Source organism: Neodiprion fabricii, chromosome 2 (genome assembly GCF_021155785.1).
Source record: "Neodiprion fabricii isolate iyNeoFabr1 chromosome 2, iyNeoFabr1.1, whole genome shotgun sequence".
Lineage (NCBI taxonomy): Eukaryota > Metazoa > Arthropoda > Insecta > Hymenoptera > Diprionidae > Neodiprion > Neodiprion fabricii.
The window spans coordinates 22,456,452-22,469,495 of record NC_060240.1 but is presented as its reverse complement, the minus strand read 5'-3'; the positions used below and the strand labels follow the sequence as shown (position 1 = coordinate 22,469,495).

The window sequence follows — 13,044 nt, the reverse complement described above, 5'->3', positions numbered from 1 at the left end:
TTTATATCATCTAGTTTTGGGTGTTTGCTAACGCGTCATGTCCGGGCCTTGATTCTCGCATGGCTCACACGGCCGTTAAGCCTGTGCTCAAGTGATTTCCGGAAGTCAGCCTGAAGTCGTTTAGAAACTCGGTAAAGTCTCGTCCCAGGTAAGACATTCTATTCGACATCGACTGTGATGAAGTTTCCCAAATGCGGTTTATACGGTGTCATGCCGTATCTGGAGTCGTTCTGTACAGATGTAAATAAATCAAGTATGTTGCACTTTCAGAAGTTTAGTTGTAAGATTCATTGTATCTCCGAATTTCAATCAGACGTACAAGTACTGATCTGATAGGGTTACTCTACGAGAATCAAATTGAATAACCTTACGAGAACCTGACGAGGTTTACCCTGCCATTTCCGCATTACGTTGTTACAAAGCAGGTTCCAATCGAGTTATCCTATCAAGACCCTATGACCAAATCGAATTCGCCCAACCGATCCTTATGTTGGTCTCGGATTACATTCCATTCAAAAAAGCACAATCACCGAGACGCCATTTAAAGAAAATCCTTTATAGATTTTTTTCTCTCCGATGCACCATTGATTCACAGAGGCAAAGGATTATTTGTTTAAAGTGATATTCGTTTGATTCAACTAAATGCTATAGTCAAAGACGGCTAACACAATACTTAATTAATTCAATAAAATACTTTTTCTTCATACCTCGGTCGAAAGTACGTACTTTCGGCCCTGATTTCAAGGCAGAAAGTCCAACTTTTGCGCCTTGCTAACGCTATGGATGCGCCCTCTACAACAGCGGAAATAAACATATCTCTCGTGCATGCCGGTACGCGAGACTGCCACAACTGCCGTCATTGCTGGCTACTACCACATAGTTAACCATAACTGTTTTATTGTTTTTCCGCAGGATCGAGAGATAACCTTAAAGTTCTTTAATTTATATTGATTAGATTTTAATTAGATACTCAAAAATAAAATACAACGAGTGAAATCACCTCGAGTGACGAATCTATGGACGAGGAAGAAGTGATCAGAAATTTTGATGCAGAGGCTGACTTAATAATACAAACCGGCACATTACCAAACAAGTCAGCAGACAGGTACAAATTGGTCTACGATGCGTACAAAAAATGGAAGATAGACCATACAAGTTCTGTGTCAACTTCAGAAGAGACTAATTTGATTGTATATTTTAAAGAATTGAGTAAGAGGTTAAGTCCTCCAACTCTATGGTCCTTTCGATCAATGTTAAAAAAGACCTTAAGTGCAAACGAAAATATTGACATTAATAAATTTCAAAATTTGACAAGTTTTATTAAAAACAATTCTAAAGGACATAAATCTAAAAAGTCATTAATCTTTGAGTGGAATCAAATAATGGACTTTATAAATAATGCACCAGACCTCACACATTTAGTTACAAAGGTAGGTACTAAAATTAATTTTATCAAGCTCTTCATTAAATCAAAATCTCATTTTTATAATAATAATTATTATTATTATTTCAGGTGATTCTTATACTTGGCATTTGTGGGGCCATACGATGTGATGAGCTTAGTAAAATTGAATTGGATAATATCGAAGATCTTGGTGATAAGTATCTTGTTTCTGTTAGCGAAACGAAAAATGATGTTCCTCGTAAATTTATAATTGGGGAACATTTTTATCCCAAGGTCAAGCAATACAGCTCTTTGAGACCTGAGGAACCTTTTACCAACAGATATTTTATCAAATATTATAATGGAAAATGCCTGAAGCAAGTCATCGGTAACAAAAAAAATCGGTGAAACGCCTTACTTGATAGCATCTTATTTAAAATTGCCCAACTCTAAAAAGTATACTGGACATTGTTTTCGGAGAACTAGCGCGACATTATTATCTAACTCAGGTGCTAATATAACAATGCTGAAACAGTTAGGAGGATGGAAATCTATAAATATTGCACAAGGTTATTTTTTTAATCAGATTATTTATAATATGATCGTTAAAAATGAGTTTATTATATTCATATTTAGTTCTTGAATAGGTACTGAAATGATACTTATTTTGTTTCTGAAAATCTTATTCAACTTTTTATAGGATACGTGGAGAATTCGATGAAAAATCGAGAAAAAATTTATGAAAGCATAACCTATATGTATAGCCGCATCCACTGTAACTGATCCAGAACCATAAACAAGTTCAGCGAAAAACGACTGTTCAGTTAAAATAACAAATCCAAAAAATTCTGATGAACCTTCACATGTTAAAGTAGACTTGCACACCTTTTCTGACGATTTTGAAATTGATGATGAGGATCTTGCTAGCATTGATGAACTTGATGAACCTGAAATATCGAAGTCACCACAGGTGTTTTTCAGAACCGCGAGCAACAAAAAAATTCTTGAACCTAGGAATAAACAAATGATAAAACCTCGTCATTTAAAAAAACAACCAATTTCGGTTTTTTCAAAAAACAAAGACAATAAACTACCGCAAAATCCGATTAAAATCATCGGAACCGATTATTGTATTAGCGAACAAACGTCACAATCAATCTCTTTTAATCCAACTACTGATCAAAATCCGGGTAATATTCATCAAAACTGTACATTTCATGGAAATATCATCAACAACTTTTATTTCGATTGCGATAAATAGAAAGATGACAAAAATAATAATTTATAACAGTACTATCATATAAATTTAATAATTTCATTCTTTTTTATGCTAATACAATAAATAATATATTTGTTATTTATTTATAATTATAATTTTAATTCATTAATAAAGATATTTGTTCAAATTTATATTTTTCTTCCAGTATAATTGTATTTGATGCCTGCCCCCGACCAGCAGCACTCGCTTTGCTCGTGCACAAATGTCGGGCAGGCATTAAAAAAGGATATGCATATTTATCTATCGTACTTTCGACCGGCTATGAAGAAAAATAGTATACATCACACGGGCCGATAGTATGAAAGCCCGGAACTGCGCGCCGTGGAGCCCTCGGCTTCGCCTCGGGCCCTACTCCGCGCAGTGCAGGAAATTCATACTTTCGGCCCTAGTAGTGTAATATACTATAAGTTTTTTTTATGATTTAAAAACTAGTATATGAAATGTTCGCTCGGCAGACCTGAATTGTTCGATTAAAAACAATGTGAAGGGCCACAGAAAAATGTTCTGCCACCATGGTAGCGCTGAGTTGTCAATTGACAGCGCTTCAAAAATGTAAAAAAAATGGTGTGCTAAATCATTTGTTCGTGTCTGCCTCTTGGACTGATGGTCAGAATCGTCCTCAAAACGTTGAAAATCCAGAGACAGACATCCAGACCCCTGATTTTCCAAAGGCAGACCATTTGAATATAAATTTTTTTTTCAACTCTACGCTCGCGCCAAGCCACAAGTAAAAAATTCTGCGCCTACAAAATGTTAATAAAAATAATTAATGTTACATACAAGCAATCGATAGGAACAATTATAAAAACATATTTCAAATATTCGGGTTCTAAATCTGTTACCTGCCGTCCCGCAGGTATAAAATGAACTGTATAGTTTGTCTTTCTTTCTTAGAGAGAAGAAAGTGAGATCGTTATAACTCGTAGAGAGTTGGGGCATACCCATACATAGATATATGTGCAGGTATATACCTATACATATATAATAAATTGTTAAATAATTATTAGTTTAAACAATTTGTTAATAACTTTTGGGCAATATTATTATTGATGATTGTTGTTCATAGCTTGCCGAATGTTGTTTAATTTTTTCAGATTTTTATTAAGTAACAAAGTACGAAAAGTCTGATCGTATACAATTTTTGGTTGGGACGCTCAATGACATACATCCTTAAATTTATTTGCGTCTTCTAACGTTGTAATAAACTGTTTTTTTTTCATTTTTTTAATTGGATTCAATAAAAAAGATTGAACAATATATTAATACTACAACTATTAATACCAACAATAAATAGCCGTAATACCCACTTTCCCTTGATTCAGCGTGAACTTCAAAAAATGGTACACCTCAAAATCAGTGACCAAAATGTCTGCCAACTTTTTTTTGTATTCGGGTAGCCCTATTGAATCGAATGGACGCAACTAGAACGACGAACAATTGATTTAGTAGAGCTTTTTTTTTTACATTTTTACAACTACGTCCCGTGATAATGCAGGGCCCTGCATGTCTGCCTCTGGATTTTCAACGTTCTGAGGACGATTCTGACCATCAGTCCAAGAGGCAGACACGGACACATGATTTATTACCCCCTTTTTTTTAAATTTTTGAAGCGCTGTAACTCAAAAACGCAGGGATGTAGGACCTTAATTAACTGGCCCAAACCGATTTGTATTAATCTAAACTTTCATCCCTATCGATATGAAAGACGAAGAAATCATTTACCAAAATGGCAGCCAGCTTCCTAACTATAGATTGAAGTGAATGGACTTCAACAAAATCTATTTTGTTGGTTCAAGAATTCCTTTACTTCCGTACAGTATGAATGAACGTAGTCAACAGGAGAGATTTTATACATGGTAAATCAAACCGCATTGAGCGTAAATCTAACCGTGAATTGAACGATATCTATGCATATCAATGTTAATTTGATCGCTATAGCACAATGAGGACCATGCTGTTTGTAGACAGATGGGCAACAACTAATTACTAGAGATGATGTATATCTATATGGGACAGTCTATACCATTCGGATTTGGCCCGCGGTTTTCTTTATGATTGTTCTCACTTTGAAAGGTACACGTTGTTTTTTTAAAGATTTTTTCGACAGAGTTTTAATCTTCTACTATTTTTCAAAACCATGTTATTGATCGACGCAAATTAAGAATCTGGAACGATTTTCAAAAATCTTGTGTGACATCAAATTGTTTCAGCAGCCATCTATAGTAGAATGACTTCCGCTTCTAATTTACTATGTTTTTTTTTTCGGAAAAAGTTTGAAAACTGTAAGAAGGAAAAATCTCTATACTCCGGCTCTAAGCTTAAGAAAATTGATATCTGACACATGATTTTTCAGAATTTTTTTCAGATTTTTAAATTGTATCAATCAATAGAATGGTTTTAAAAAATTGTTCAGAATTGAAGTCGTGTTAAAAAGGCCTAAAAAAAAATCGAGTGCCTTTCAAAGAGAGAACAATCTTATAAAAATCGCGGGGCAAATCCAAGAGGTTAAGGGTCAGACACAGGTCGAAATGCTATGGACTGCCCCATATACAGTATAATATTGTACATACTATGTTTTGAAATTTTAGTTAATGTTACTGCTGTTTAACAAGAGGTTTCCTGCAAAAAATAACTTGTGCAGTTTGCCAGTTTTACTAAAAAAATAATCAGTTGTAAATTAATCAAAGTCGAAGCCATTAATGAAATTTCATTAAAATTGATCTGATCATTTTCCATTTATTGTTGAAAAAAAAATTACTTTTACAAATAACCTGGGCGCCACTTGACCGATTCTAATCGGAATCTATTCAGTTCCAAATCGGAATGAAACACATCGATTGAGATCAAGATCATCTAAATCCATTTGTTAGTTTTCGAAATATCGTCGGGTAAAGAATTCAAGTGAAAAACGAACTTTTTATTTTCGGGGTAGATTACAATAACTTCCCCTGTTGAAAGATCGGCGAGTTGATAATCTCTGCAATGACATATATCTTTATAACAGCTTCCTGTACGAAGCTTGCAGCTCGTATCTGAGCAGATTGTATATTTCAATGTTTCCTGGCCAAGTTCATATCAGCCGCATTGAGAAAAAAGAAACGCTGAGCGCTCCGGCGTTTTTTTCACGCATTTACACAATCACGCAAACGTATTTAAACTTCAGCCATTATTCTGTGTCAACTTATCAACCTTAAGGGTAGAAATTTTTTATTTGTATTTATTGCAGTTTAAATTTAGTTGATTTGCACTACATATAAAACTTTGGTTTACCTAATATTTCGAATAATTGTTACTTCTAATTTTCTTATAACCTGAACGCATTGTTATTGTTGCTACTCTCATTTAAGTAAGATCTATCGTCAACACAGCATGACTTAAGTATTGTGTGAATTAACAGATTTTCGACCAGCAATAAAAGGTGAACAATGTTCGTTTGTTCATTGATATATCCTAGAAGAATTCAATTTCATTTTCATTCATTTGAAGATTATTTGATTTCCTCCAACGTGGCAAGTCGTCCAATTTTCGTAGAAATTATTTACGCGTAACGTAAAATAACCTCAATTTTTGACATCGAAATCAAACACCTTTTCAAATCATTCGGTATCCTTATGGATTTAAACTCAGAATCCTTACGTAAGCTTTGTTCTTCGATGATACCCACTTTTCAGAAATATCTCCATTATTTAACATAAAGGGTTGACTAAATCTATGTGAATTGTAAAAATCGATTTTTCAAATATGTTGTTCTCGGAAAAAATAATCCTTTGTGTACATGCCCTTAATCCTTTAATGCACCCTGAGGTGCTCAGCGTCCCACCTTTTTCTTTGCAAATTTTTTTATTCAATAAAATACTTTTTTGGTAACAACTGCCGAGTTTTTTTGGTTCCAGATTATTTGTAGATATATTATGGAATGTTTAAAGTATATCCCTGAATTTAAAATTCTTTAAAAATTACTGAGCCAGAAGCGGCCTTATATTACTACTCTTCTCTGTTGTTGACGTTCGCCACAACTGATAATTGAAACATAATGAAGAATTTTATAACAAAAAACTGAAAGATTTGAAGTGAGCACATGAGGTAAGTATCACTATATCAGTATCTTTGATAGATAAGAGAAACACGCTATTTTGCAATGAAAGTTGCGATACTAATTCGTAGTATTTCAAATTGTAAATACACTGTAAACGAAAATGAATAAAAACATTCAAAGACCACGATGATTTTTATGTTATCTATCCATTATTTTTCGTTTATATCCGATGTTCACAAAGTATTTCTTCTCTTCGAATATTGACACAACTGTTCAGACTTAGTCTATAAGAGATGAAAATTGACAGTAATCTTGTTTGAGATGGCATACTATCCAATTCTACGATTTTCAGGGTCGTGGATTTTAGAAATTGTACACCGAAAATTTTCCAAAATTTGAAACACGCGATATCACTTTTTAGCCGATTCGTTACTCACGAACACCACGGTTTCTCATGCGTAAAATACGCCGTGAGCGTAATGGATATTACTGCATTCACTGCTATATCTCGATCTGCCGGAAAATTCAGCGCTTCAGAGAAATTATCCCGCAAATATCTCGCATTCTTTATTTCGAATGAATTAAAAATAGAAATGAAAACATGACTACCATGAATATGAATTTTTGCGAGCGTTATGGAATACGTAATTAATGTCGGACGGAAAATCAGCAGTTTTTCGAGCAATAAATCTTTTAGTCCAAACATTCATTGCGTGTTTCTCACACTTTCCTTCTTTTTTGAATGACGAAATTGTTTCAAATTTTGGAAACAAAAGTGAGTGAGAGGTAGCTGCATTAAGTATATATTCGTACATAGAAAGAAATCTTGAATGAAGAAAATAGATTTTGTTGGAGTCCGTTCCCTTCAATTTAGTATCTCTTATTTGTTCCAAATACGATGACTGCAATTCAACAATTTCGATTTGGTCAGTTTGTAAAAATAATTTAGTCAAGCGAAACCCTTGATTCAACAATAGTTGAATAATTATAATGTTTAGTCAGTGCGAAAGATTTTTGTAAGAATAAATTTCACAACCTGTTTCAACGATTGCAGCATTGAATTCTTGACTCAACAAAGCATGAATCAAAACAAGCTTAATTTGTTCTGACACGACAATTTCATACTTTTAAAACCAAAAGATTGAGGTGCGTTAAATCAAATTTGTAGTCATTTCAACCACACATTTTCTTTATACAATATTCACATTATCGCAAGAAACTGACGCCGTGTTGTGTCGTGAATAAATTGATAGTCTGCATGATCATTCAAAGACTCGATTCAATTCTACATTAAATCACAAGTATTTCGTCCGACAAAAGTATTTTGGTGAAATAAGTAAGTATCGTGTTCGCCACGTTTGACTATAGTATTTATTTGAATCAGACGATATCACTTGACTGAAATAATTCTTTCCCTCCGTGTGGTTACACCCGCCTAATGTGATTTCATAGATATTACGGTTCCGACAACTGTTCCAGAATAATATACGTTCTCCTCGTCGCGCCTTACATATTGAACAGAACACGATGTACCTAATACGTAACTTTTAATCCTATACATAGACAAATTTGTTCACAGTGGCATTCAATCACAGAAATGACATTACCTCTAGTCTGGTTGATCGTTTTGTGAATTCTAAATTATGTCAGGTCTTCCGATACAGCTTACTCCAAATAATACCTTAACAATTTATTCCTCACAAAATAAAACAGATTTTCACTGCGAAGAACGATTCATCTCTTGATATTTTGATCATAGTCTAAAAATTAACACGCTGCTGACTCTAAGACGTTCAATTGAACCAATGAAAATTATACGAGTGAGGACTTTTTCTCATGCCTTACAGAATTTAATTTGATTTTCAATATTCGTTCTTTGTGAATGAATTGTATGAGATTATGTTGAATTTTAACGACGTCTTCCACAAACATTTTCTCGCTCACGATGAATACCGAAAAAATAATGTAAAATATAGATTTTGTTGGATTACAAACATTTGTCTGTCATGTGATGAAGGACTGTGTCAATATTAATTATAAATCCGGTGTAAATTCAAGCAATAACAATAAACTATGGAAACTATGCAAAATTTTGGAAACTTGTTCGGAATGAGTGAACGCAGTTTTGATGAATTCGATGCGTTATCTATACTTCTGTCAATTTTGCAAATACGTCCGTAATGCAAACTTGCTGAAACCTACTTTTCGGTAAGGAGTGAGAAATTAGAATTGTCAATCGACAAAAGGACCAGAATATTAAATTTTCATACACGCAAGAAAATTATCACGCAAGAATCTTATTCATAAAATTTAAAAATGTGGATAGTCCTAGTATAGAAAATTGTAAGTACAGAAAGTCGAAATACAGTACGACAAAACATAGAACGACAAAATCGAGATTCTATACACGATTCTTTAGTATCGAGAGGGATTCTGATGATTCTACAGTTCGGCGTTCTATGTTCTGACCTTCCTATTATTTTACTTCTCCACACCTTCAACATTTTTAAATTCTATGAATTAAGATTTAGCTTCTTTAAAAATTCGATATTTTGGCCCGTCAATTTTTCGATCTTTCTATATTTTTACCCCAACCCTCTTTCAACGTATTGACTCGAATTTAAGTAGAACTTAATTTAAATTTTAACTGATGGCAGAGCATAATACGCGCTTGAGGCGTGCTTACACTTCAGCTTAATTTTATTGTCCCTATGTAATTAGGCCTGAGCCGCTCAGTTAACTGCGTGCTAACTGCATCGAAACTCCCTTGTTATCATGAACATAAGACTTAAGAAGTGGATAATAATGAGATTCTATCACAATACAAAATCTTAATTGTGAGAATTAAAGCTTGAATAAGCGTTTTATGATGATACGCAAACTCGTCAACGTCTTTCACGTATCATTAATATTTTCGCCCAAAACGCGAAATCATTAATTAATAAAGTACACCTTGACTGAATTGTAACGAAAATGTCACTGTGTCCTTAACCTTCCAATTCATTTCAATCAATTTTTATTTCTCAAACTACTTTTTTGGTAACAACAGTTTTTTGGTACCACGTGGTCCCCGAAATATTTCTGATTGTGAGTCTAAAAAAATTCAAATTTTGTTTATTTACTTATTGCAATTACAGCACATGCAAACAAATGCTCGAAATTCGTACTTTTCCACGAAAACAAGAATTTTCTGCTAATCTACCATCAAAATCCGAATGCCAATTTTTACACAAACTTAATACACACCAGAGAAAAATTTTATCTTGAAAAAGTAGACCTCTCATTTATGTTGAGTATACGTGGAGAATACATGAAACATAACATGAGTTACATCGTTGAAATCGAAAATCGCATTGTCAGATCGCTACTTTTCGTTTCATTCTTGTCACTCCCAACGTACCATTTCACCAAATTTGGCATATAACTCAAATCAATTAGCTTGGTATTTTAGCCGAAATGGAGTTCAATGATTTTATCCAACGAACGTAAATATATAGAAGAGCCGGCAGAAGAATAATAATAAGGAAAAAACCTCATTCTATTCGATAACCTGGAATGTATATTCTGATAATATTAGGGAAAATAATAGTGATCGATTGATAATTTACCTTGTGATTGAAACGGAGAACGTCCCGAGGGGGTAGCTCGTCGATCAAACTTCCATTCCGTGCGTCGTGTAAAACAGTTTGATTCCTATTTCACTTTTCGACAGTTAAACTTTCGATCATTTGTAACTTATCACTCCAATGTAAAGTAATCGGACAAAGGCATTTCAGACAATAATAACGAAAATAAAAGCGTTTGCGTGATATGGTAGAACAAGGGCATATAGGGTCTTATTGCGTGTCGCGATATTCATTCACTTATTCATACATTAAACGCGTTTCCTTTCTTCCGGGTTTTCCGTCATCAGGGAAACGGCAACTTCAAAATACTTCATCACCAGAATACTCATCGATTCTCCCTTCTTTTTTTTTTCTCTTCTCGCCAATTCTTATTAAGACAACGTTACACAGTTTTCAAAATTAACTTGATTTCAATTCCACAGCATTTATGAGATAAGTTATGTACCAATACTGCTCCACAGCTAACGAATTTCAAATATTTTACCGCAACAAGCCCGCATACTTATAATGATATGGATTGGTTAATTTTGTTTTCTTAGTTTCCGTACAATTACAAAGTTAGTAGCGATGAGCAATTTCAAGGTTTATTATACTGGTAACAATATACATTTATTACGATCAGTGATATAAGGACGCGTGACTTGATTCAAATGCAAAACAAACAAGTGAAGATTTGAACGCGAAACACACCGCGAGTCATGAACTCCCATATTCGATTTTGATATGCAGGTGCGAAGAATGCAAAAGAAAAGTTTTAAACAAACGCGAATAAATTATCAGGAAGACTGAGTTTGTGCAACGGACGAACGATTGAATCGGGGAGAAAAGTTTGGGTGGGAAAATATTCTTCAAGTTATTATGAAATTCGCAAAAAGACGCGCCAAAAATAATCCCGACATGCTCGTCCTTAGCTGGCTAGGCTCACCGAGTGGTTTGGCTGACGGACGCGCGACGGGAATTCAAGTGAGCGTCAACGGCGTTCCGACGTCGCCGACGACGCGCGTCAGTTCCGCGACGACGTCGCGCAAGCGCTTCCTGATAGATGCGCGATGCCCCTTACGAAGCGGGGGGCGAAACGTGCGTTCGACCACAGATTAATAAAATCATCACCGTGTTACAGATTCGATACACATTTGATGTGGGTGAATATCCATCTCGATTCTCTCATCATAGACAAATTTGAGGGACCATGCTAGTGTAACGGATCGAAGAGTAGCTGATTTTCGCGATTTTTTTTTTTTTTCGATGGATAAAAAACGATGATCCGTCTGATTTTTTGTATGCCCAATCGAAGCTCTCGTGAAGAATAGAAAATAAACTTTCATACGTTTATTTTCATTTTATTTATGTTTATTTTATAAGGCTGTGAATGACTTAGAAAAAAAGGAGTCCTCACGGTGTACACGATTATGGCCGTAAATATTGTCTGAAACAAAATTTCTAAAAAGATTATTAATCAGTACGAAAGCCGCTATCTTGCTATGAAGATTCTTTTTTTCTTTTTTTTTTTATCAAAAGTGAAACAATGGCGGCGCGCGGCGGTTTCAACAAAAAGTATAGAAGTTAGCCTAAGGTTCTTTCAGGCAATAGAATTCTGTGAATACAGGTTCGATCCGGATGCCCTTTTTCACAAAATAACAAATGCCACCTTTACAGAGTTCTAAGATTACGATATTTTCCAGGTCTGGTTTATGGCAATCAAGACTTTCTTTCATTTATTATTTACATTAATGTAATTGAGATAAATAGTCTGACTCAATATTTGAACAATATCGTCTAAAGAAGGATCACTAACTGAAAAAAACAGTTTAGTGTACCGTAGAAATTAATCTGTCCGTCTCACTCATAGAATACCATTCTCCGGAAAATTTTGTGACCATCTACTATTGTGTTTATTTAATAGGACTAGTGAAGAACATTCTCTAGTCTAGCCTTTTAACTGGCTTAGGAAGTTTTTGCGTAACGTGGAGATTAGGGTGTCCCATATTTAGGGTTTTTTCAGGCATACTCCCTAAATTAATTTCAAATAATTCAAATCCTTGGCCTAATTTTTTCAGATTTTTATCTCAACTCAAACCCGTGCCGATAACAGGGTGGATTTTCTCTTTTAAAATATACGTGTTTCGGACACGTTCTCAGTATATTTTATTACAAAAGTAATAATGTTAAAAAAGAAATGGGTAACCGCGAGACTTTAGTGGGCATTAGCGCTGATATATGAGAAAAAAGTCACATCATACCATACAATCTCGACGAATTTCCACTTCCTGTAAGTGCAAAAAAAGTCGGATTTCGACTGTTTTCGACGTCGCTTTCCCGTTCTGGCCTTAAAACGGCGAAGTTGCAGCAGAAAAAATATTCGCCGGTAAGACTTCAATTAACGTTTTTCAGAAGAACTATTTTCCAAAATAACAATTTCCCGGTTCTCTCACTTACCCTCACTGATGGTGCTGACGGTCCTTATTGGCAACCCGAGGTTTGTGTATCGCAAATTCACGGGAAGCAACATATTGCAGACACGCGAGAAGAGGTTTTTGCAATTGAGAAAAAACTTATCCTGATTGTTGCGTAGCCGCGTAGTAAGCTAGAATAATAATTCTCATGTGCTTCGGAAGTATCTTCAGACAGGCAACACTCACAGACACTTGAGTACACTTGAACTGGAACTTCCTGAAGCTCTTTGATAATTTCGCGATTATTGATTGTACATTACACTTTG

The 13,044-nt window shown here is 34.6% G+C and overlaps 1 protein-coding gene across 1 annotated transcript in view; it reads right to left on the bottom strand.

The window, feature by feature from the left end:
* The window catches only part of LOC124175504 (5-hydroxytryptamine receptor 2A), a 162,878-nt gene extending 151,614 nt beyond the window's left edge, over positions 1-11,264 (bottom strand). The window contains exon 1 of the mRNA XM_046555841.1: positions 10,308-11,264. The gene's annotated coding sequence lies outside the window, so the exon portion shown is untranslated. The remainder of the gene's footprint in view (positions 1-10,307) is intronic.
* Positions 11,265-13,044: the final 1,780 nt, after the last annotated feature.